This window comes from Malania oleifera, chromosome 11 (genome assembly GCF_029873635.1).
Source record: "Malania oleifera isolate guangnan ecotype guangnan chromosome 11, ASM2987363v1, whole genome shotgun sequence".
NCBI classification, from domain to species: Eukaryota; Viridiplantae; Streptophyta; class Magnoliopsida; order Santalales; family Ximeniaceae; genus Malania; species Malania oleifera.
The window spans coordinates 25788478-25813088 of NC_080427.1; the positions used below are offsets into that span (position 1 = coordinate 25788478).

The 24611-nt window shown below is 36.7% G+C and overlaps 2 long non-coding RNA genes across 2 annotated transcripts; one reads left to right on the top strand and one right to left on the bottom strand.

Moving 5' to 3' along the window:
• Nucleotides 1-1452: 1452 nt before the first annotated feature.
• On the top strand, nucleotides 1453-10258 carry LOC131168630 (uncharacterized). Its single transcript, XR_009140362.1, has 3 exons — nucleotides 1453-1567; nucleotides 1837-1898; nucleotides 10135-10258. It is a non-coding gene; the product is annotated as an uncharacterized LOC131168630 (long non-coding RNA).
• Nucleotides 10259-20839: 10581 nt separating this feature from the next.
• Nucleotides 20840-21320, bottom strand: LOC131168580 (uncharacterized). Its single transcript, XR_009140352.1, has 3 exons — nucleotides 21216-21320; nucleotides 21042-21143; nucleotides 20840-20945 (listed from the first exon to the last, which is right to left on the bottom strand). It is a non-coding gene; the product is annotated as an uncharacterized LOC131168580 (long non-coding RNA).
• Between the last annotated feature and the right edge of the window lie 3291 nt (nucleotides 21321-24611).

Here is a 24611-nt window from a genome sequence, read left to right on the forward strand (position 1 = left end):
AGGAACCCGAGCGTTCACGAAGGGTGACATGCGTTGGGTGTAGGAACCCGAGCGTTCACGAAGGGTGACTTGCACCGGGTGTAAGAACCCAAGTTATAGTTCGCAGAGGGTGACTTGCACCGGGTGTAGGAACTCAAGTTATAGTTCACGGAGGGTGACTTGCACCGGGTGTAGGAACCCGAACTATAGTTCACGAAGGGCGACTTGCACTGGGTGTAGGAACCCGAGCATTCACGGAAGGTGACTTGCACCAAGTGTAGGTACCCGAGCTATAGTTCATGGAAGGTGACTTGCACCGGGTGTAGGAACCTAAGCTATAGTTCACAGAGGGTGACTTGTACTAGGTGTAGGAACCTGAACTATAGTTCACGGAGGGCGACTTGCACTGGGTGTAGGAACCTGAGCATTCACGGAGGGTGACTTGCATTAGGTGTAGGAATTCGAGCTATAGTTCACCAAGGCCAACTCGCACCGGGTGTAGGAACCCGAGCTATAGTTCATGGAGGGTGAATTGCACTGGGTGTAGGAACTCGAGATATAGTTCCTGGGGGGTGACTTGCACCGGGTGTAGGAACACGAGCTATAGGTCACAGAGGGCGATTGGCACCGGGTGTAGGAACTCGAGCTATAGTTCATTGAGGATGACTCGCACCAGGTATAGGAAGCCAAGTGTTCACAGAGGGTGACGTGCACTGGGTGTAGGAACCCAAGCGTTCACAAAGGGTGACATGCGCTGGGTGTAGGAACCCGAGCGTTCACGGAGGGTGACTTGCACCGGGTGTAGGAACTTGAGCTATAATTCAAGGAGGGTGACTTGCACCGAGTGTAGGAACCCGAGCTATAATTCACGAAGGATGACTTGCACCGGGTGTAGGAACCCGAGATATAGTTCACGGAGGGCGACTTGCACCGGTTGTAGGAACCTCAGCTATAGTTCACGGAGGGCGACTTGTACTAAGTGTAGGAACCCGAGCTATAGTTCACGGAGGGTGACTTCCACCGGGTCTAGGAACTCGAGCTATAGTTCACAGAGGGTGACTTGTACCTGGTGTAGGAACTCGAGCCATAGTTCACGGAGGGTAACTTGCACTAGGTGTAGATGTAGTGATCCAAAATAATAATAATAATAATAATAATAATAATAATAATAATAATTAAAAAAAAAATAAATAAATAAATAAATAAATAAAATCTAAATTTAAAATTAAATTAAATAAAGTTATTATTAATTAAATTATATAATATAATATATTATTATTATTATTATTATTATTATTATTATTATTATATATGTAAAGGATCCATTAAATTTCTTCAGAGTAGAGAAGGTGGCCACCCCTTTGTGAAAATTTCTGCGCCCAGCCAACACCTCTGTCTCCATCTCTCTCTCCTCTCTCTCTCTCTCTCTCTCTCTCTCTCTCTCTCTCTCTCTCTCTCTCTCTCATATTTTCTCGACGGATTTGCGATGGATCGGGAAACGGAAGGTGACGTTGGATTCCTGGTTCCACTACCGCCATTTCTACTAGAGCAGATTTGCCGTGGAAGCGATTTAGGCACTATTCTTGGGGTAAGACATTTTTTTCCTAATTTCTCAATTTCGCTTTAAATCTATTGTTAAATCGATGATCAGGCACCACCACGGTGTCCTAGTCTTGAGTAAATTTTCAGTTGGGGTTTTCTAGGTCCCACTTCAAAGCGAGAGTGGGATTTGGAAAATTAAGTAAATTGGCTATATTTGAGGGTATAATTAATGATTTGGAATTCATGGGCCTATGAAATATTAAAATAATATTTTATTTAGGGTTAATTTAATGGAACTAGAATTTTTAATTTCAGGGTCCGAGTGAGTGCCGCAGGCATCTTTTCGGGATCTCTATTGGCGTAGTGCAAGAAATCAAGTAAGGGAAAAATATATATTAAATAAGATTTTTTATGAATTTAATGAAAGATGAATTGTGTTATATGTACGTGTATATGTTTCGACTTAGGTTTAAAATGTCAATCCTTTAAATTATACTTTCTGAGCCTTGGGATGTGTTATTAGATACATATATGTGAAATTGAACTGATGAAAGTAAAATATTTTTCAGAATAATTATGTAAGATATTAAAGGTATTTTTTCTAATATATGAATGTTAAATGTGGGTTGGCTTATTTTATAGGAAATACATATGAATTTTACTGCTAAATAGTGTGGCATGAGTAAATAGGAATGTTGTGTGAAAATATGTCATATGTATGAGATGCAAGATATTCAAGAAATGAACTGAGTATGAAAATGTTATATGAAATATGCTGCTTGTGTGTGTTAATGCAACCATATAAACAGATAAAATATGTTGGATAAAACAGCCGAAAGATGCTGAGTAAATGTATGACAGCTGAAAGATGCTGGGTAAAACAATTGAAAGATGTTGGGTAAAACTGCTGAAAGATGTTGGGTAAAACAGCTGAAAGATGTTGGGTAAATTTATGACAATTGAAAAATGTTAAGTAAAATAGCTGAAAGATGCTGGGTATGAAATGAAATGAAATGAAAATGGAAATGAATGAAATGGATATGAAATATGAAATGTGAACAATGTAAAATGAGAAAGAGTCATATAAAGTGAAATAAAATGAAAAGTAAAAGATGGAAACATGAATAGTTGAGAATTGCAGAATAATGGCAAACAAAATCATGTATTATGGTATTAGCAGTATTTATGCTAGTAGAACATATTATGTTTGGGCAAGGCAAACTCTTTGCCCAAGGGCTTGCTAAGAAAGGCGAGTTCCCTGGTTGTACCAGGTGTAGCAGGAAGCTGCATAACATGTTAGGGCAGAGGGAAACTACTTGTCTGGGTGGGTAGATTTTCCTATTCTTAGGAGCCTTCATCGGTAAACTTTTGTATGAACTATGTGAGTACAAGATTAATTTATCACTTGAGGGCTTACTAAGTAAGGTGAGTGCCTTAGTATGCTTTAGCTGTGACCTTTGGGTTGCTTAATGTATCAGAGCAGAGGGGTGCTACTTGTATGGGCGGGTAATCACCCTATCCTTTGGTAATCTCATAGTAAAATATCTTGCATATGTTCTAATAGGATCAGAAAATGATTTCAAAAATTATATTAATGATTTGCATATGATGAATAATATGTTATACACAAACCTCATGTTGGTCACACACTGTTTTAATATATTGTTTCTTCCCTTACTGAGACGTGTCTCACCCGAATATGAACTAATCTTTTTCAGGACCTCCACGAGATCGAGCTTAGAGAGCTCGAGTTGTTATAACACTTTTAAGAAAAAGTTTATAATTTTGATAATATTTTGGGATGTAAATATTTTATGTTTTATGTTTTAAATCTTCTGAGAAATGGATGATTATGAAACATACTAGTGTTTGTGAATACTGGAAGTGTAGGTTATATTTTAGAGATATGAATATATGTGAATACAAGTGGATATATGATTTATGTTAGAATGTCGATGGATGTAGAAAACTCTGGTATTATATTTTTTGAAAGATTTTAGTTATGTTTTCTGCTGCATAAATGATATTAGAATGTCAATTATTAGGTAAATGAATGGATTAGTAGCACTCCGGGCCCACTCAGGGGGTCGGGCCGTTACAGTAGGAACTCGAGCTATAGTTCACAAAGGGTGACTTGCATCGGGTGTAGGAACCCGAGCTACAGTTCACGGAGGGCGACTTGCACTGGGTGTAGGAACCTGAACATTCACGGAGGGTGACTTGCACCAAGTGTAAAAACCTGAGCTATAGTTCACAGAGGGTGACTTGCACCGGGTGTAGGAACTTGAGCTATAGTTCACGGAGGGGGACTTGCACTAGGTGTAGGAACCTGAGTTATAGTTCACGGAGGGTGACTTGTACCGGGTGTAGGAACCCGAGCTATAGTTCACGGAGGGTGACTCGCACCGAGTGTAGGAACCCAAGCAATAGTTCACGGAGGGCGACTTGCACTGGGTGTAGGAGTCTGAGCTATAGTTCACGGAGGGTGACTCGTACAAGGTGTAGGAACCCGAGCTATAGTTTACGGAGGGTGACTTGCACCGGGTGTAGGAACCCGAGCATTCTTGGAGGGTGACATGCACTAGGTGTAGGAACCCGAGCATTCACGGAGGGTGACTTGCACTAGGTGTAGAAACCCGAGCTATAGTTCATAGAGGGGGACTGGCATCGGGTGTAGGAACATAAGCTATAGTTCACGGAGGGTGACTTGCACCGGGTGTAGAAACCCGAGCTATAGTTCACGAAGGGTGACTCACACTGGGTGTTCGAACCCAAGCATCAAAGTATGAGAATGATGTGCATCGGGTGTAGGAACTTGAGCACCAAAGTATGAGAATGACGTGCATCGAGTGTAGGAACCCGAGCACCAAAATATGAGAATGACTTGTGTCGGGTGTAGGAACTTGAGCACTGAAATATAAGAATGACGTGCATCAGGTGTAGGAACCCGAGCACTGAAGTATGAGGATGATGTGCCTCGGGTGTAGGAACCTAAATGTCGAAGCACACAATAATGAGTCAAAGATTAATGAGACAAATGTTGCTTGGACAATGTTGAGAAGAGATGTACGACAAGACAAGTATGACTGAATGATTTTATATGATGCATGAATGTGGCTATCGGTGATGCTGTGGAATGCAAGGGTACATGCATGTTGTTTGATGTGAGGCCTAAACATGGGGATATGTATGCATGTTGCATGCTATGACATGTGAGCTCCTTTTATTATCACTTATTTGTAATCAACAACCCCAACTTTGGTTTTGGCCATGTTGTCCCTGAATTGGTTCCTTTGAAACTCAATCCAAAACCTGCCCAAGATGAATGGATCTACAACTGATCTTGGCCCGATTTCCTTAATGGGGGTGGTTAACTTGGCTCGAATGAAATTCAATCATAAATCCTGCTCCAGTTGAACGGATTTAACTGATCTTGGCCCTGTTTTCATATTCCAATTGGATTTGAAGGCATCTGACTTGGCTTGACATGACATCTGCCCCAGTTAAAATGTGTCGGTAAATGCTCTTAATTTTTACTTCTAATATGAAGGCATCTAATTCAACTCCACAGGAACTTGACATGGATTCTTCCCCATTTATCTATTGTTGACCTTGTCCACATTTCCAATCTTCATGAAGGCACCTGAGCATGGGATCTGCCTTAGTTATATTTGTGGATCGTGCTTGTACTTTTTTCAACAAGAAGCATACTGGTGAACCCTTTTGATTTCCCTATTCTCGAGAGTTAGAAAAGGTTTTTTTTTTTTTTTTTTTTTTAGCAAGGAGGAATGATTATACAATTATGACATCAACTTGTTAAATCAAAAGGTGACCTGCACAAAATAAATGTTTTACCATGTCCAATGCTATTACAAAAAAAATTCATACCAGTATTCAAAAGTCATATGTCATTGTTGTTAATTTACCAGACTGAATGAATGATCTTCTCTTCTACTGCCCCTGCTTTATCAAGGGCCACTTCTCCTCTTTTTGTCTCATTCTGTTGTGAAACCACTAGACATTTCTCATGTTTAATTGTTGCCCTTAGTTTAGTCAAGTTCAGTCCATGTTTTGATCTCAAGATGGTTTTTAAGACTCGGGACGAAACATAAGCTTAGGGATATAGGTTTTCAGAATAAAAAAGAAATTAAGGCTCAAAAATCCCACCTCATAATAATATTTTCTGCTCCAGTTTGAGCTGAGGCATTTTGCAAAATATTGATCGAACTTGTTATTTGAATAAGCTGCCTACGAACCTTTTCAGGATCAGGTTATTACGTAGTACAAACTCAACATTGAGTCTTACAAATCATTAGAGACAATAATGTATACCAATCTGGTCAGGACTTTCATTTAGACCGTAAATGTAGGCTGGGGGTTATAGTTTAAAGAAGAAAAAGGTTAAATAAGGCTCAAAATTATTGATATTATCAAGGGTAAATTGGCCAAATGTCACATATGAAGTATGTCCCTTATTTCTTTCTTTATTTTTTTTATTTTTATTTTTTTTCTATATCTTCTGCTTTTACTGCTCCTTTTTCTTTTCCTTTCATGAAGGAATCTTAACTCCATTTCGATGTGGACTCCATTTGGGGCTAATTTTTTAAAAAATTTCCCCAGTGTGGGGTGTGATCCTTCGACCGGTTAATCAAGAATTGTATTTTCTAAGCTCAAAAATGCTTATAATGGATTTCTTTTTTGACCCTTTTTTGGGTAGCAGAAAAATGGTCTGCCCTTATTTCGATAGCCTATTGTTGTCTCATATGACTTGCCAAACGCTAGGAGACCCAACTCAGGCTAAATTTGTGGTTAACTGACTTTTAAGAAAAATGGGTTTAATAATTAAGCTCAAATGGGTTAATAAATGGTAAATCAATATTTAGTTCTTTTAGGGATACCAGTCGGCCAAAGATGGTCATCTATCATTCAATCAAAACATGAATAGCGAATTGATTTGAAATTCTTGGCACATCACGAATATTTTACTGAGTTACTTCACGATTCTTTATTTCTTCGCAACATCTGAGTTCATAGGGTGAGGGAAATTATTTCATCTTCTTCTACTTCCACCTCTCGCGTTTGGTTTTCAAAATTAACATCACTTTCTAGCTTATGAATATTTGTATTATCATTTTCCTTATCCTTGCACGAAACATCAGCAAACAAATTTTGGCAACTGAACTCATGACACAAGTGATGTGAGAAAATGCATAATTCACTTCATTGATGAAAGGGAAATTGTCCGAGACAACAGTGTCGACAAACTACCAGAAGAAAGAGAATTAAAATAACATCATTACATGAAATAAACTAGATAATCAAAACTTGCCCCTTGTGTGTTTTGCTCCTATGATCAAAGAGTAAATCTATCCATTCAGACTTCTTACGATAATTCTAGGATCCATAACTAACATATTCTTTTGCCTGACCTCTGCTCCTAGATCTTCTTATAACATATTAACTATTTCTTTCCCCATGATTGGGCAGAGGATCACTTTGGATCCCTGGCTGCTTATCCTCGAAGGCTAACCATCCAACATCTCTCAATGATTGCACTTTATACTTAAAGGTTCAGCATTTTTCAATTGAATGACCTATTGTCCTAACGTGATATTTACATCGAACATTTGAGTTGTACCACCTTGGGTAAAGGGGTTGTATCAACATTCCCGGTGTAGATGCAACTGAAGGCCTTTCGACCAACTGTGGGAATAATTATGCATAGGTCATCACGATAGGCTGAATTTCCTTTCTTTTATTTTCCTTTGGAGGCATTCCTGACATCTGTAAGTTACATTGCCCCAAAGTTAGTTAAGGACTGAAGGAATCTATGTGTTTTTGTGCACCCCTGGGTGCTACGTTACTTGTCCACCTTTCTTTCCTTTTTTCAACCCCTTTCGAAGAACTTTGTCCTGGCCTTGTATATTGCACTCTTTTTATTTTGACCACTTCCTTAACCTACTTTTCAGTGATTCTCAAGTCAGCAAAATTCTGATAAATACCTCTAACTTGGTGGTCAACACCTGGATCTTTGAAAAATTCATCAAATGAACAAACAGTTTTTCCTTTTTCCAACCGAGGATAACTATGTGTTGTCATTTCTTCTTGATCATAAGAGTACTTGCTTACCTTCTTCTCCATATTTCATAAAGTCCGCTTGTCTGAAGCTATATCATTGTTGTACTGAGTGATAAAGGTGCGAGTTAAATCCTCCCATGTGCGGATCTTTACTCAATTATACCATCTTAGGGCTTCCCCAGTCAAGTTATCTTGGAAATATTGGATAAGCAGATTATCATCGCTACAATGTGCAGCCATTTTTTGTAAATACACTCTCAAGTGAGCTAGTGGACATTCAGACCCACTAAACTTCTCAAAATTCAGGACTTTGAGCTTTGAAGGTGTAATGACCCAAAAAATAAATAAATAAATAAATAATTATTAATTAAAAAATTATTATTATTAATTAATTAATTATTATTAATAAAATTAATTAAAATAAGAAATGTGAGGATTTTGGATATATATATATATATGTGTGTATATATATATATATATATATATATGTATATATATATATATATATATATATATATAAGTATATGATAAAGTAAAGTAGGATAAAGGAAAGAAAAAAAAAGGAAAACTTAATGGTTAAGTTTCCTGGAGCAGAAGAGGAAAGAAGGAAAGAAGAAAAAAAAAAACCCTTCTTCTCACGCGCTGGAAGGAAAGAAAAGAGAATATATATATATTCTCTCACGCTCTTCACTCTTCTTCTTTCTACGATTTCACGGTGGATTCTCGCCCAATTGAAAATCCGAAAATACCACTGAACTCCATTATCTACCACCAACATATCTACTGAAGTGGATTTCACATAGGAGCAACGTGGGCATAGTTCTTAGGGTAAGCCAAATTCTTATTTTTGTCTCAAATTTTCCTAAATTTTAAGTCAAATTGGCGATCGGACACTACCACGAGAATCTAGGAAAATTATTTGGTATTTAATTATTATAAATTAGGAAAGGTTAAAATAATATTTTATTAGGGTTGATTTGATTGATTAGGGTTCGGATGAGCGTCGCGGGTATAAGTTTGGAAGCCCTATAGGCGTGATTCGTGGAATCAGGTAAAGGGGAATAAATTTATATTAGTATTTTATTAAAGTGAACCAGTTATTTACGAGCATACAAAATTTATTATTTATCTATATGATTTTTCAAAATAGCCTGATTACTGGGAAAATAATGATTTTGGTTTAAGGTTATATTTGGGGATAATTGCTTATGATATTAAAACCGTGTGGCATGAGAATAATTTCTTTCTAATAAATTGAATATAAATTTTTGTGGCATTTGGGTTTGCATATGGGAGTTTTTGAAATGATTATGGCATGATGAATGAGTTGTTATGTTTGACTCCTGTGTGGAAATGTATTGATCTGTTGGGATACTGTGTAGGAAATGTATTGATCTGTTGGATTCCTATGTGGAAAAGCATTGATGCGTCTATGTGAACTAACTAGTGTGATTATTCGTATGCATCTCAATATAATGTTGGCATGAGAAGGTTGTTATATTGCCTAGATATAAATCATGATATGACGTTGGCAGGTCGAGGAGCTTGTCATATTGTCATTTATATGGGGTAGGACATTGGCAGGTCGAGGAGCTTGTTCTACTGATGTATGATGGGTAGGTCACGGGGATTGGATACTGGTGAATAGTGATGCCTGTGTGGGTCACGTTATATCCTGTGTGGATAATGGCGCCTGTGTGGGCCATGTTATGTACCCTATGTGGGTAGTGGTACCTGTGTGGGTCATGTTATATCCTGTGTGGATAATGGCGCCTGTGTGGGCCATGTTATGTACCATATGTGGGTAGTGGTGCCTATGTAGGCCACGTGTAGATAAAAAGTACATAGGTGCCTGTGTGGGCCACGTACTGACATGTACGCAAATGCTCTATGTGGGCCACGTAGTGAGGACATTGGAAGATTACGTATGAAATGCATGATTCCTGTGTGGATGTGTTGCGTGTATATGAATTTAATTATAGTATAAAAGTAATGGTATAGCATATTATGAACGCATGTGTGTGCATGCGGCGAGATAAACATACCACTGGGGGCTTGCTGAGAAAGGTGAGTGCTCTACTAGGTAGTTTCTTGGTATCAGTGCAAAAGGATGCTACTTGTATAAGCGGGTAGACATCCCAATCTTCGGAAACCTTCACCTTTAAAATAATAAATATGTGTGGACTAGCGGCGAGGTAATACTTCACCTGAGGGCTTACTGAGTAAGGTGAGTGCTCTAGTAGGTAGTTTTTAGTACCAGAGCAGAGGGAAGCTACTTATATAGGCTGGTAATCTTCCCTATCCTTGGGGACTTTCGCCTGCATAAAAATTGTGTACATCTGCATATTGGATGTGTGTATAACATTAGATGTCGGGAATGTTATTAATGGTACATTTTCTCAATTGTTATTGATATTATGTGAGAAGCAGTTTATTTTGATATGTAAATATTAAAACTCATTTGTTACACACTGTTATAATTTATTCCACCCTTACTGATAAGTGTCTCACCCTAGTGGATTAACAATTTTTCAGGTTCTTCTGGAGATCAGGTTTGAAGGCCTAGGCTGGGACTGTTTTTGTTGGTTTCTCTTTGGGGTATTGTGAGATACTGATATATGTATAGATATATTTGTACGAGATTAAGTTTTAAATACTGGTTGTGGAGATGGATATTTGGATGTTGTAATGTTCGTTTTTGGGTTGTTATATAGAACTCTGGTATTTATTTGAGGTTATTTATTTATGTTCCGCTACGTGCATATTAATTATGATATCAAATATAGGTGATTGGAACACGTGGCACTCAGGCCCCACTTGGTGGGTTTCAAGGCATCACAGAAGGTAAGATTAAATTCGGCATCAAACAAGGATTGAAAACATATGACGAACCAGATATGTTTGCTTTTTGCATAGCTTGCAGCTGTTCTTCCTAGACTTCATTCTTATGATTCATTTCTTCACTAGGTATCTGCTCTTTGCCCATTTCTTCAGCTATTCTCTCTTCTTGAATATCAGGATTGATAAAGGGCAGAACTTGGACATCTCTCTCTGGTTGGGGTCTCAGGTCCTGAGTCGATAGGATAAATGCGTGTAGGCTTAGGCCTAGACCAGCTAACGACTCCATTGATCGTGGTTGGAACAAAAGCTTGTTTTTGACTACCTGTACTGGAGGTTGTGTAGTTTTGCTCCACGAGGGGGCTACCACCTCCATCCGATCCTTAATCTTTCGAACATCTTGATGGACAACTTCATGATTTGGTGCAGGAGATCTCATCTGACCTTCTAGATCCTTCCCAATGAGTCTAACCCTTCGTCAGGAATTTAAAAGGATGTTCAGAGACCGTTCTGTTCCGCCTGCTTTTGGAATACTAGATCTTGATTTCACCACCTTGGCACACTGGTTTTGCAGAAAATTGGAATAGGATTATCTACTCATTAGAGATGACTATGCATGCGTGGTAATGAAAATGAGCATGGAATGCATGATTAGGTTATGCAATGGGTGTTTATTATAGTGACCCGAAGAATAATAGTATTTAAATAATAAAGAGGGAGAGAAATGGAAATAGTAATAGAAGGAGGCAGCCGACTTCGTTGACGAACACAAGGATTTTGTCGACGAGGGTACTTCAAGATCTCGTCGATGAGGTCCCATTTTGTCAACGAGAAGATACCGAGAAGGATTTTTTAGAAGTCTGAAATTTGTCGACGAATGTGCAGGTTTGTCTACGAACTTCCTACAAGACTCATCAACGAGGTGACGTGGCTCGTCGACAAATCCCACAGTATAAATAGTGCTTAAACTCAGTTTTTACGTAGAATTTCAGCACAGACTCTCTCTCTCTCTCTTCTCTCCTACGGCCTCTCGCTCTTCTCTTTTCGATTCTGGCCCCATCGCCAGATCGACAATTGGAGGCACCACGACGCTCCTAGCGTAGTTCTCTTCAAGTTTGCTGGGACGGATCGTAGGTGGGATCGAGTCAAATTTCTTCCCAAAATTAGGGTAAGGCCTTTTAGTCAAATTTTGGCCTTCTGTCAGTTGTAGGAAATGATGTAGGCAAAAAAATATTGATATTCTGTTCTAGCGAATATTGTTTTCAGGGTGTTGAGTGGAGAACCCTACGGGTGTAGGACCCGCTACAGTAGGGGGATTTTAGCACAAATTAGGTAAGGAAAATATGCTATGCTAGGTTATTCGAGTATGATTTCGGTATAAATTTTTATATATTCTACCAAAGTATTATTCATAGCAGAGATTTATATAGTTTATCAAGTATGATTAATATGTTTTAAAATTATTGTGTGGCTTGAGAATATAGATATAGTATAGAAACATGTTTTACAGTATTTTTCAGAGATGTGTTTTACAGAATATACAAACAGTGAATGTATTTTACAGAAATTACAAAAATACCATGATTATACAGCTTTATAGTACCATGACATACAGATTTACAGTAAATTACAGAAACACGGTTGATATAGATATAGTTTTCTACAGCGTCATGGTTTATATAGTTATTACAGAATCATTGTAAAACAGATAGTTGTATATAGAGATGTATTATATAGTATTAGACTTTGTTGGACCATACAGTTACAGAGCACAGTACCGTAGCTACATACAGTATATAGAATGTAACCACCTATTCAAATAATACATAGTATAAAGGTCGATCGCATAGAGCCCACGAGTGGACAGACTCCCCATCAGATATGGGTAGAGGAGGGCTAATCAGACCTAAAGAGTATAGTGATCTATTCCTGGTTGGCAAGCCAAGGTAGATCCCGCCTACGGGCCGCACAACCCTGTCATGAGGGGTTAAATCATGACACACAGTTATGCACAGGAAAGATTTCAGTTATTACTATGTTTATACAGATTTACAAAGACAATATATATATATATATATATATATATATATATATATATATATATATTAGAAGTATTTTGAGTAGAAGTCTAATGTATAGAAATGTTGAGCAATAGATAAAAGATGATGATTTATATTACTGGTATTGTACTTTACATATTCAGTGATACATGATTATATAGTAATAGATTTTCACAGTATTGTAACTCATTTGCCACACTAGCAATAGCATATTTCGGTTTACTGAGCGTTGGCTCTTTCCAATTACTTTAACATTTTTTAGGTGATCTAAGTAGGCGAGCAGATCAAGCTTGCAAATAGAGGGGCCTTAGTATTGCCCTGATATTAGAGTGAGTATTTTTTGGAGTACTTTTGTATAGCCCTAGCTATTTGAGGATATTTCTGGGGAACAATCATATATGTATATTTTGGGAAACAATTTAACACTCTAGTATTGTATATAATTACATATGGTTATATTTATTTGATTTCTGCTTCTCGCTGCTTAGGTTGATGATTGAGTTTAATCCAATGTGGTATCAGAGCATTTTAAATGTTATAGTATAAAAAAAATCCAGTTAAATAGCAGGTTGTTACAAGTCCCACCTGAATGCAGCGAAAAGGATACTCCGATATGTCAAGGGTACCATCACTGATGGTATGTTCTATTCATCAAGAGGTGATTGCAAACTTATCGGTTATTCAAAAAGCGATTGGGGAAGAGATCTTGATGAAAGAAAAAGCACAATGGGATTCACATTTTTCATGGGAGATACAACGTTTACGTGGTCTTTGAAGAAACAACCCATCGTAACATTATCATCATGTGAAGCTGAGTATGTTGCTGCCAACTCAGCTGTTTGTCATGGTATATGGATTAGGAATGTACTGAAGTATTTAGGATTTCTTCAAGATAACCTCACAGAAGTCTACATCGACAACTGATTAGCGATTGCACTTGCGAAAAATCCAATTTACCATGAAAGAAGCAAACATATTGATACTTGGAATCACTGTATCAAGGAGCATGTGAAGAATAAAGAAGTGAAGTTGATATCTTGCAGAACATATGATCAGATGGCTGATATTTTCACGAAGCCACTCAGGCATGATATTTTGGCAAGACTGAAGACAATGCTAGGAATGACAAAGAGTCAAGTTTAAGGGGGGATGTTGAAGTTGTAAACTTGAATGGAGATGGCAGGCAGCCCACCGCTGTTGTTTTTCTGGAATTGGTAGGTAACTTACTCCACCTACCAGCCCACCTCCATTGAAAATTTACTCCCACAAATGTTGATTATTTATAATCAATAATTTCAAATATTTAATCTTCTATCCTTCAATTTTTTTAGATAAGTAATTATAACTAGATGGTTTAATTGATTAATTTTGATGATAGGTACAAGATAAAAGGTTGGAGAAATAATCAAACATAAACAAAAATCAGAGAAAAATCATAAGAAAATCAAATGATGTCAATTAAAGATGAATGTTTGGAATACTCAACTTATCCATACATATGAGACCTCTCCTTTAGTAGTTAGAGTTAGATAGAAACACTGTTTAAAACATAGATGAATAAAAAACATGCATGTAAATGTGGTATGCGAGAATCATATGCATGTACATTTAGTCATGAACATCACACGTGAATGAATGGTGAGCATTCAATTTTGGATGTTTTCCATAGTTATTTTTAATGAATATTCCAACTTATTATATGCATGTAATTTGGAATTTAAAATATTTTAATTGCATCTACTCATTAGAAACATTATTATTCCTATAATTGTGCATTTTTTAATTATCCAAGTACTCTTAATGTAAAACTAAATTTTACTTTTTTATTTAATTATCCAAGTACTTTTAAAGCAGATCAAGTGTTAGAATTGTGGTAAGATTGGCCACTACAAAAATCAATGTCAATCCTAGAAGAAGGAGTCAGAAAATAAGACCAGAGCAAATGTAAAATTAAAAAATGCACAATTATAGGAACAATAATGTTTCTAATGAGTAGATGCAATTAAAATATTTTAAATTCCAAATTACATGCATATAATAAGTTGGAATATTCATTAAAAATAACTATGGAAAACATCCAAAATTGAATGCTCACCATTCATTCACGTGTGATGTTCATGACTAGTGTACATGCATATGATTCTCGCATACCACATTTACATGCATGTTTTTTATTCATCTATGTTTTAGACATTGTTTGTATCTAACTCTAACTACTAAAGGAGAGGTCTCATTCGTATGGATAAGTTGAGTATTCCAAACATTTTTCTTTAATTGACATCATTTGATTTTCTTCTGATTTTTCGTTGATTTTTGTTTATGTTTGATTATTTCTCCAACCTTTTATCTTGTACCTATCATCTAAATTAATCAATTAAACCATCTAGTTATAATTACTTATCTAAACAATTGAAGGATAGAAGAATAAATATTTGAAATTATTGATTATAAATAATCAACAATTGTGGGAGTAAATTTTCAATGGAGGTGGGCTGGTAGGTGGACTAGGTTGCCTACCGATTCTAGAAAAACAACAGCGGTGGGCTGCCGGCCATTTCCAGTCAAGTTTACTATTTCAACACCCCCCCTTAAACTTGACTCTTTGTCATTCCGAGCATTGTCTTCAGTCTTACCAAAATATCATGCCCGAGTGGCTTCATGAAAATATCAGCCATCTGATCATATGTTCTGCAAGATATCAACTCCACTTCTTTATTCTTCACATGCTTCCTGATAAAATGATACCGAGTACCAATATGTTTGCTTCTTTCATGGTAAATTGAATTTTTTACAACTGCAATCGCTAATCGGTTGTCGATGTAGACTTCTGTGGGGTTATCTTGAAGAAATCTCAGATACTTCAGTACATTCTTAATCAATATACCATGACAAACAGCTGAATTGGCAGCAACATACTCAGCTTCACATGATGATAATGTTACGATGGGTTGCTTCTTTGAAGACCATGTAAACGTTGTATCTCCCATGAAAAATGTGAATCCCGTCATGCTTTTTCTTTCATCAAGATCTCTTCTCCAATCGCTTTCTGAATAGCCAATAAGTTTGCAATCACCTCTTAATGAATAGAACATACCATCGGTGATGGTACCCTTGACATATTGGAGTATCATTTTTGCTGCATTCAGGTGGGACTTGTAACGACCTGCTATTTAACTGGATTTTTTTTTTCATTTTTATACTATAACATTTAAAATACTCTGATACCACATTGGATTAAACCTAATCATCAACCTAAAAAGCAAGAAGCAGAAATCAAATAAACATAACCATATGTAATTATATACAATACCAAAGTGTTAAATTGTTTCCCAAAATATACATATATGACTGTTCCCCAGAAATATCCTCAAATGGCTCGGGCTATACAAAAATACTCCCAAAAATACTCACTCTAATATCAAGGCAATACTGAGGCCCCTCTATCTACGAGTAATTAAGATGAGTCAAAGCTCAGTAAGAAAAGATATGCTATTACTAGTGTGTGCAAATGAGTTACAATACTGTGAAAATCTATTACTATATAATCATGTATCACTGAATATGTAAAGTACAGTACCAATAATATAAATCATCATTTTTTATCTATTGCTCAACATCTCTATACTTTAGGCTTCTACTCAAAATACTTCTAATATATATATATATATATTCTGTCTCTGTAAATCTGTATAAACATAGTAATAACTGAAATCTTCCCTGTGGATAATTGTGTGTCATGATTTAACCCCTCATGACAAGATTGTGCGGCCCGTAGGTGGAATCTACAATGGCTGGCCAACTAGGAATAAATCACTATACTCACTACAAAAAATCAGGGTATTAGTGACGAATCCAATCCGTCACTAATAATCATAAATTCGTCACTAATACTATTAGTGACGAATTTATGATTATTAGTGACTGTTTTCAAAGAGTTGTTATATGTGTCGTTACTACTAACTTTTAGTGACGAATATAACTTTCGTCACTAATAATGGAATATTAGTCACAAATATAATCCGTCACTAAAACCCTAACACCGTCACTATATAGTATAGAACGGCTCAACTCAAATTCGTCACTAATAGTAGGGGTATTAGTGACGAAATAGAAATTCGTCACTACTAGAAGAGTATTAGTGATGAATTAGAAATTCGTCACTACTAGTAGAGCATTAGTGACGACTTAGAAATTCGTCACTACTAGTATGGTATTAGTGTTAAATTAAAAATTCGTCACTAATTGCTACGGTATTAGTGTCGAATTTTTAATTCAACACTACTAGCATTGTATTATTGATGAATTCAAAATTCGTTACTAAAAGTAAGTTATTTGTGAAGGATTCAAATTCATTGCTAATAGTAGGGTGTTAGTGACGAATTTGAATCCTTCACTAATAATTAGAAAAATTTAAAAAAAAACCTTTTAATACTAATTTTTTTAATTATGAATTCTTATATAAAAATCCATAATTACATTTTCAAATACGTAAACTGAAACCATTCAAAATTTCATACAAATTCAATTAAAATTAAGAAATAACATATTTTCAGATAACAAAAATTATTTAAAAATATTCAAAATTCAAATACAAATATTAGTACAAATTCAAATTAAAATACAAAAACTCCATTTGTTCAAATAACAATTAAAACTATAAAAGACAATGCTTGAAATGAGATATGGGATTGAGAAAAATGAAAACGATCACTAGGCAACAAAACTTTAGGTAGCACCTGCTCCCTTTCCCTTCTTTCCCTTATTCCTCTAGATCTTCTTCATGCAGAATTCCAACTCTCTGCCCTCCAAAATATATCTGCAAAACCATTTAACCAATGCATTTAGCCGAGACGCCCAACATAAAAGAAAAATCAAAACAAATACAACAATATTCAGTATTATAAATTGATGCTTGACAAATTTTCCATGCAAAATATACCCCCCTCATCGTTGAGTATCAGAAAATGTAACAGCTAGTTTAGTATTGGAAAATAATTTTTGTTTTCTATTTTCAAAATATAATGAAATAAAAAATGTCAACACATTTCCTTGTTTTGAAGACATCTATATTAATTCGAAACAAGGTTATATTTTGGTCATTTTAAATCTAGAAATGAAAAATGAAAATTTGTTTTTGACAACTAAACAAGCCCAAGCTACTTTCACAAGCTAACCACAAACAACTAACAAAAATAGGGCACCTCATCATATGAGAACAACTGACATCAGATGATGAGTGGGATACCTCATAAAATTTCACCAAATACATTGAGGTTTTGTTGGTTCACTAAATAGCTATTCCTACGAATAGGACGGAATACAAGAAGATATCTAGGAATAGAGATAATTCATTTCATATTTATTCATCGTTCTTCCACTCAACATGGAATATGGAAGGTATATCTATGATGAAATTATAGTCATTCCTTGTCTACTCTTTACTATGATTGATAAGAAATTATAAATTTTCACTTGTGCATTATAATACATTTTTAATACAAATTATCAAGTTCTTCTATTACAACTATCTCTATTCCTAGGAATAAGCATTCTGCAAACTAAAGATAGTCCAAGGGATTTATAGTGTTCACTCAACAACTGAAAAGCCACTAGATCATGGCATTTTTTTTTTTTTTTTTTTTGCTCAGACATGGCAAATGTTTTTACTCATCATTTCAAAAATATTTTAAAATTAAACTAAGCCTATCTTCTTTTTTTTTTGTTTGGGAAAATTTTAACGCAATTTCGGCAGCATACCGTCTGTAAATTGAACGTTTTCCCATAAAACCAGTACCTGATAGATTCAAATAGATCATTTATAAGAAGTTGAAGGTACACGAGAACCTATATCCACTACCAGCATGCAATACACATCAACTGCATCCGCCATACAGGAGGCATTCTAGACTAGCATGCAATCATGTAGCATATTCAAGATAGTAATACATGTGACCATATCTTAAATTCAGAATATAAATAGCAGAGAACAATGGATAGTATTCGGTTCAATGTAGTATTGTTATTCATCCAGCCATTTGGACATGAATGTTATGAAATGATGAGAGCATTTAATTTAAATAATTATGAAACTGATGCTCCCTGTGAGTTATGTATATATTCAACGTATGCTTTTTTTCAAATTTTCAAATCCTCGGCCAAGTGTATATAATATTTTCAATGATTTTGGCACGACAATAAATGTTTTAAGCTTACCAGACCAAAAAACATATAAATGAATGTTCGTTCTAAATTAACTAAGTCTACATTGCCTCATTTATTATGATTCATAAGTTTCACTCATCCTTTCAAAAATATTTTAACATTAAACTAAGCCTATCTTTTCCTTTTGTTTGGGAAAAATTTAACGCAATTTCGGCAGCATGCCATCTATAAATTGGATGTTTTTCCACAAAACCTGCACTTGATAGGTTCAAATAGATCATTTATAAGAAGTTGAAGGCACATGAGAACCTATATCCACTACTAGCATACAATACACATCAACATCATCCGCCATGCAGAAGGCATTCTAAACTAGCATGCAATCATGTAGCATATTCACGATAGTAATACATGTAACCATATCTTAAATTCAGAATATAAATAGCAGAGAAGATGCTTAAGTTTCCATTTGTTGGACGAGGAGAAGATAAGGCAGTGTAATCAATGGCGAAGGAGAGAATGAAGTGGAATTGGACTTGTGGGTTAATGGGTATGTCTGAAAATGTGAAATGTTTGAACTCAGCTCTGATAAAAACGTCTATTTTTGTCAACTCATGATATGCTATGCTCATTTGGCAAACACTCAGGTGGGACAATTCATGAAGTTTGAAGAAGCATCCGAAACATCTTTGAGCCATGGTGGGATGACAACTGCAAAGGCAGTTCCTGTCCCTCAGTTGCCAAAATTACAAGAAAATGTGTGCAACTCCATGTTCTTCTGTTGAATGGTTTGGATAAACTTCTTTTTTTTGGGGGGGGGGGTTAAAATAACAGAGCACAGCATGCATGGCTTCTGTATAATTTCTGGATTTTGTTCCGTGTGTTGGACAACTTGAATTTTTCGAAGTAATAGTAGAGGTAGTAGTGGTGATAAGCAGTAAAAATTTTTTATGCAAAGTTGTTGAACTGAGTTATACTCGAGGGCTCAAATATGATGAATTTTTAAAGAGTACAATTTAAGTTTTTAATTTTGATAGGGGGATCCCTTTTCATATGTAGTTCTTGTGGGTCTGAATTATTCTGGTGTTTATTTTGTCTTAAAAAATTGTGAAAATATTAATTATGTTTAGTTTTTCCAAAACACGAAAGCATAAAGATTTTTTACTACTTATCACCACTACTACCTCTACTATTACTTCTAAAGATTCAAGTTGTCCAACACACGGAACAAAATCCAGAAACTATACAGAAGCCATGCATGTTGTCCTCAGTCATTTTAAACCCCCCCCCCCCCCTAAAAAAAAAAAAGTTTATCCAAGCCATTCAATAGAAGAACATGGAATTGCACACATTTTCTTGTAATTTTGGCAACTGAGGGACAGGAACTGCCCCTGCAGTTGTCATCCCACCATGGCTCGAAGATGTTTCAGATGCTTCTTCAAACTTCATGAATTGTCCCACTTGAGTGGCTACCAAATGAACATAGCATATCATGTTTGAAATAGTTTTTACATGGGAAAAGTTTGGAAATAAGTTGGATGTGTTAGACAACTATTCCATCTCTGAATCATTATCAAACATAAATCAAGATAAAAATCTTTCTTGAGTTGACAAAAACAGACGGTTTGGTGCAAAAAGCCAACAGATAAAAGGTGCCCAAATCATATCAAAATAATTCAATTATCATTAAAAGCACATTTGCAAACCATCTGTAAATTGGACGTTTTTCCACAAAACCTGCACCTAATAGGTTCAAATAGATCATTTATAAGAAGATGAAGGCACACGAGAACCTATATCCACTACCAGCATGCAATACACATCAACTGCATTTGCCATGCAGGAGGCATTCTAGACTAGCATGATTTAACATGAAACTCAATTTGTGATCATAATACCTTATAATTAATCAAAGGAGCCACCCACATCATCTGGTCCAGATTGGCCCATCCTTTCCTCTAACCGCACTTGCTTATCCATCGTGGCTTGCATCTGGGCTCGAAAGCTGGAGACTTCCAATCTCAATTCCACGTTCTCCATAGTGATCATTTGCATCTGTCAAGCCATCTTCTGCTTATCATACTCGATCTCTTGATGCTGTCATTCCATCTCTGCACAAGCCACCGCATCCATGGATGATGATGTTGTTGGGGCGATGTAACCACTTCCAAGACCTTTCACCCAACCCTCTGCTCGTTGCCCAAGCACTTGGGAAGTGATCTCGAAATCTTTCATGTGCTGACTCCCCTCTGAAACAAGTGCATCCCTCAGCTCGACCATCTGTGCCTAATTTCAATCATGAAAATGATAAAAAGAAATAAGTAAGACTACAACTTTGATGTTTTGAATAAAGTAATAAACTAAATCTTTTTCTTCACTTACATGTCAGTCATGCGCACCCTCGCACCACTCCCCCGATCGCCGTTGGTGTGTTCTCTGATACAAATCCGGCTGCGGCTCCTCTGCACCAGTCTCGGGATCACGCTACATTATCATATAAGACATCATTAGTATTATGTCATGTAATGGTTAGATAATTTTATATATAGTAATTACCTGGCGATGATTTACGAATAGCCTTGATCCACCACAATGCGTCGTGGGGAGTTTGCTGCGGTTCGCAGCATTTATTTCATATATGGCCTTCAAGGAAGATGTAATGACGACATATTAGTGACATCATTGTGAAAAATTAGTGATTATAATACAAACACATCACCTAATAGTGCAGGTCGCGAAAATGGCGACACACCACGTCCCAATCTTCTTAGGATATCTTATCGTATGGCCGCGCTTCTGCTTCATCTCCCATCGCTCGAAATGAGAGCGCATTTTTTAGCGATAGCTCTTAAATTTATTACACAATCGGACGTCGACCGCCCTCCTCACATGGTCATCCTTGAGGATGTCCATAGCAAACTCCTCTTGCATATATAGGTAATACAATTACAATGTTAGACAGTTGTTAATTGGCTAGTATATTAAAAGTAAAAAACCATTTAAATTAAAAACAACTTTATAGGGTTTGGGAACTTACCAAAATGCGCATGTAAAGAACCATGCGCTACTCCTGAGTCACCTGGGGCCAGCTGAATGTGGTGACTGGAGCATACTGTCGGCATATAATGCCGAGCTCCTTCGTCCACGCGGTGTACCAATTGTTTAGCTAGGCGGTGTATCCTGGAGGAATGTCGATCCGAATCCAATGTTTAGTCCTATCCAGATGCTTCTTCGGCGACATGTCCTTTACTGCACCACGACCTGACCTGACCATGGACGTAGATGCTAAAAGTAGAGTTAATTTAAGAACAACATTATAATCATACACATGAATAACTATCATCAATAGTTGACATGTAAATAAATTAACCATATCCATACCAACACTACTCATTACGGTCAGCAACTCACCTTGCGTGTCAGTCACATAAGTGGTATCCATGTCTGGCCGAGTTTCCGATGGCTCAAACAATGGTACCGCCGCATCAGGACCGATGGGGTCCTCCGGTCTAAAGGAGGATGTCGGATCATCCTCATGCGATGTACTCGTGTGCCTGAAAGGATTTCTCCAACGTTGGCCTCCTGGTGCCATATCTGCAAATTAATAGACAAGTAAATAAGAAGTACGAATATTAGATGGATGCAGCATACATTTATTTTTAAGTTATTTACACATGTCAGATACGTAGTGACAAAAATAACATGCTTACCCCCCTATACGTCCTCAATATCGGTATTATCCTCACTTTCTAAAGTGTCTTCCTCTTCACTATAGTACTCAAACCCTATTTCATCTTCCCCATAAGCTTCCTCATTGTTGATGAAGTAAACATCTACAGAAGGTTCAATTGTAATGTCAGCAGTCCTTATGTGTTCTGCCCTAGCACCATCCCTATGCAATGGTATAGGATCAGCGCCTTCTTCAACAACATCTTTAGCAGATTGCGTTGCTGCGTGGACAGATGGCTCATCTTCTTGGAATGCAGTCTCACTAGCACTCATCTCACTATCTGCAACTTTTGAAATAGTGTACAAACTTCTGGGAGGAATCTTTTGGGCCACTTGTCATTCACCCTTCAATTTGGTGTCTTTAAGGTAAAGCACTTGTTCTGCCTGCGTTGCAAGCATCAAAGGGTCATTTTGATACCAGGTCTTGCTAAAATTGACACTGGTGACGTAGGTATCGGTGTTTATCCCAGTTTTTTTATTGCCGATGTCCCACCAGGTACACTTGAACAGGTGGATGACTCTGTTTGCTCCATAGCTAAGCTCTATAATGTTATCCAACACACCAAAGTAGTCAATTTCTTCATCTCCTTTTATGCCTAGCACCGCAACCCCATAATTTTGGGTTCTTCTATGTAATTCAAGGGACTTTGTATAAAATCGTAACCCGTTAATAATGCAACCACTGTAGCGTTTAACTCATTGATCGGGGCCACATGCCAACGCATACAAATCTTTACTTTCCGTTGGTTCCTTATTGTAAAACATGACTTTCATCTATTAAATAAACATGAGTTTAGAAGAATACCATCAATAGTGAAAACATACATTGCTTCTCACTCAAGCAATTTTTGTTACTTACACAACTCCCAAACCAGTTGATAAATTCCTTCTTATGTTTTTCGTCAACATTCCGTTTATTTTGGGTCAGGAGTTCAACTTTATGTTCGCTATATGCAACAGTAGTACATGTTAATGTCAAGTAAGTATATAATTATGCATATGTAAATACAATGCAAAGTAAGGAGTTTGGAACCACGTACTCAATATATGGAACAGTTTCATCACAATTGTTGAGGATGCAAAAATGAGCCTTTTCTAGGTCGTCCATATCAATGAAATTGTTAACTCGTGCACCGAGAGGCCGAACATTTTCTCGAAATATAGAGCTCTTGGGTTCTTCATCTTCAGCATTAATAGCTTGAACGTCTGCATTTCGCTCATCACGAGTAAGCATTGTGTCAATATCATGTAGATTCATTGAGTAAAATGCAAGACATTCACTATCAGTGTACGCCTCAATGATTGAACCTTCTGCCCATGCCTTATTGTGCATTTACCCCTTCAAAGTGGACAAGAACCTGTGCATTTTACATAACATTATAGAATTGTAGACATAATAAAGAAAAAAAATAAAAACAGGGAAATCACGTGACCATTATAAAAGGACTTTATACTCTACCTCTCAATAGGATACATCCAACGATATTGAACCGGTCCTCCAATTATGGCCTCCCTTGGTAAATAGACAGCTAGGTGGACCATCACATCAAAGAATGCTGGCAGAAAAATTTTCTCCAGCTTGCATAGTATGAACAGGATATCATCCTCTAACCGTTCAAGTACGTTTACACTCAATTTTTTTAGCACAACTGCCAAAAAAAGAATCCCAGCTCAATTAGCACCGAGCGAACATCTTCAGCCAAGTGTCCATGAAGGAAAAGGGTAGAACCCGTTGTAGAAGGACGTGATAGTCATGACTTTTCATTCCTAGCATCTTCACTTCCTTCGTGTTTATACATCGAGCTATGTTCGATGCATATCCATCGGGGAGTTTCACTAATTTCAACCATTCAAGAATTTATTCTTCTCATCCTTCGAAAATGTGTAACAAACTGATGGCATGAGAATTTTGTCCCCATCACGAAACAGGTGCAGCTCAGGTCGTATTCCCATGTCTTCCATATCTCGGTGAGTATTTGCGATGTCTTTTGTCTTCCCATTTATATCAAGCAATGTACCAATGACATTCTCACAAATATTCTTTTTGATGTGCAAGACATCCAAGTTGTGGCGTAGTAGAAGATCTTTCCAGTATGGCAACTTGAAGAAGATGCTTCTCTTTGTCAAATTCAACTCCCACTCAGCGCGTTTTCTTTTTCTAATGATCGGTGGTTTCCCAAATTTCACATCTCCTTTCAACCTTAACTGGTTTGATATCTCTTC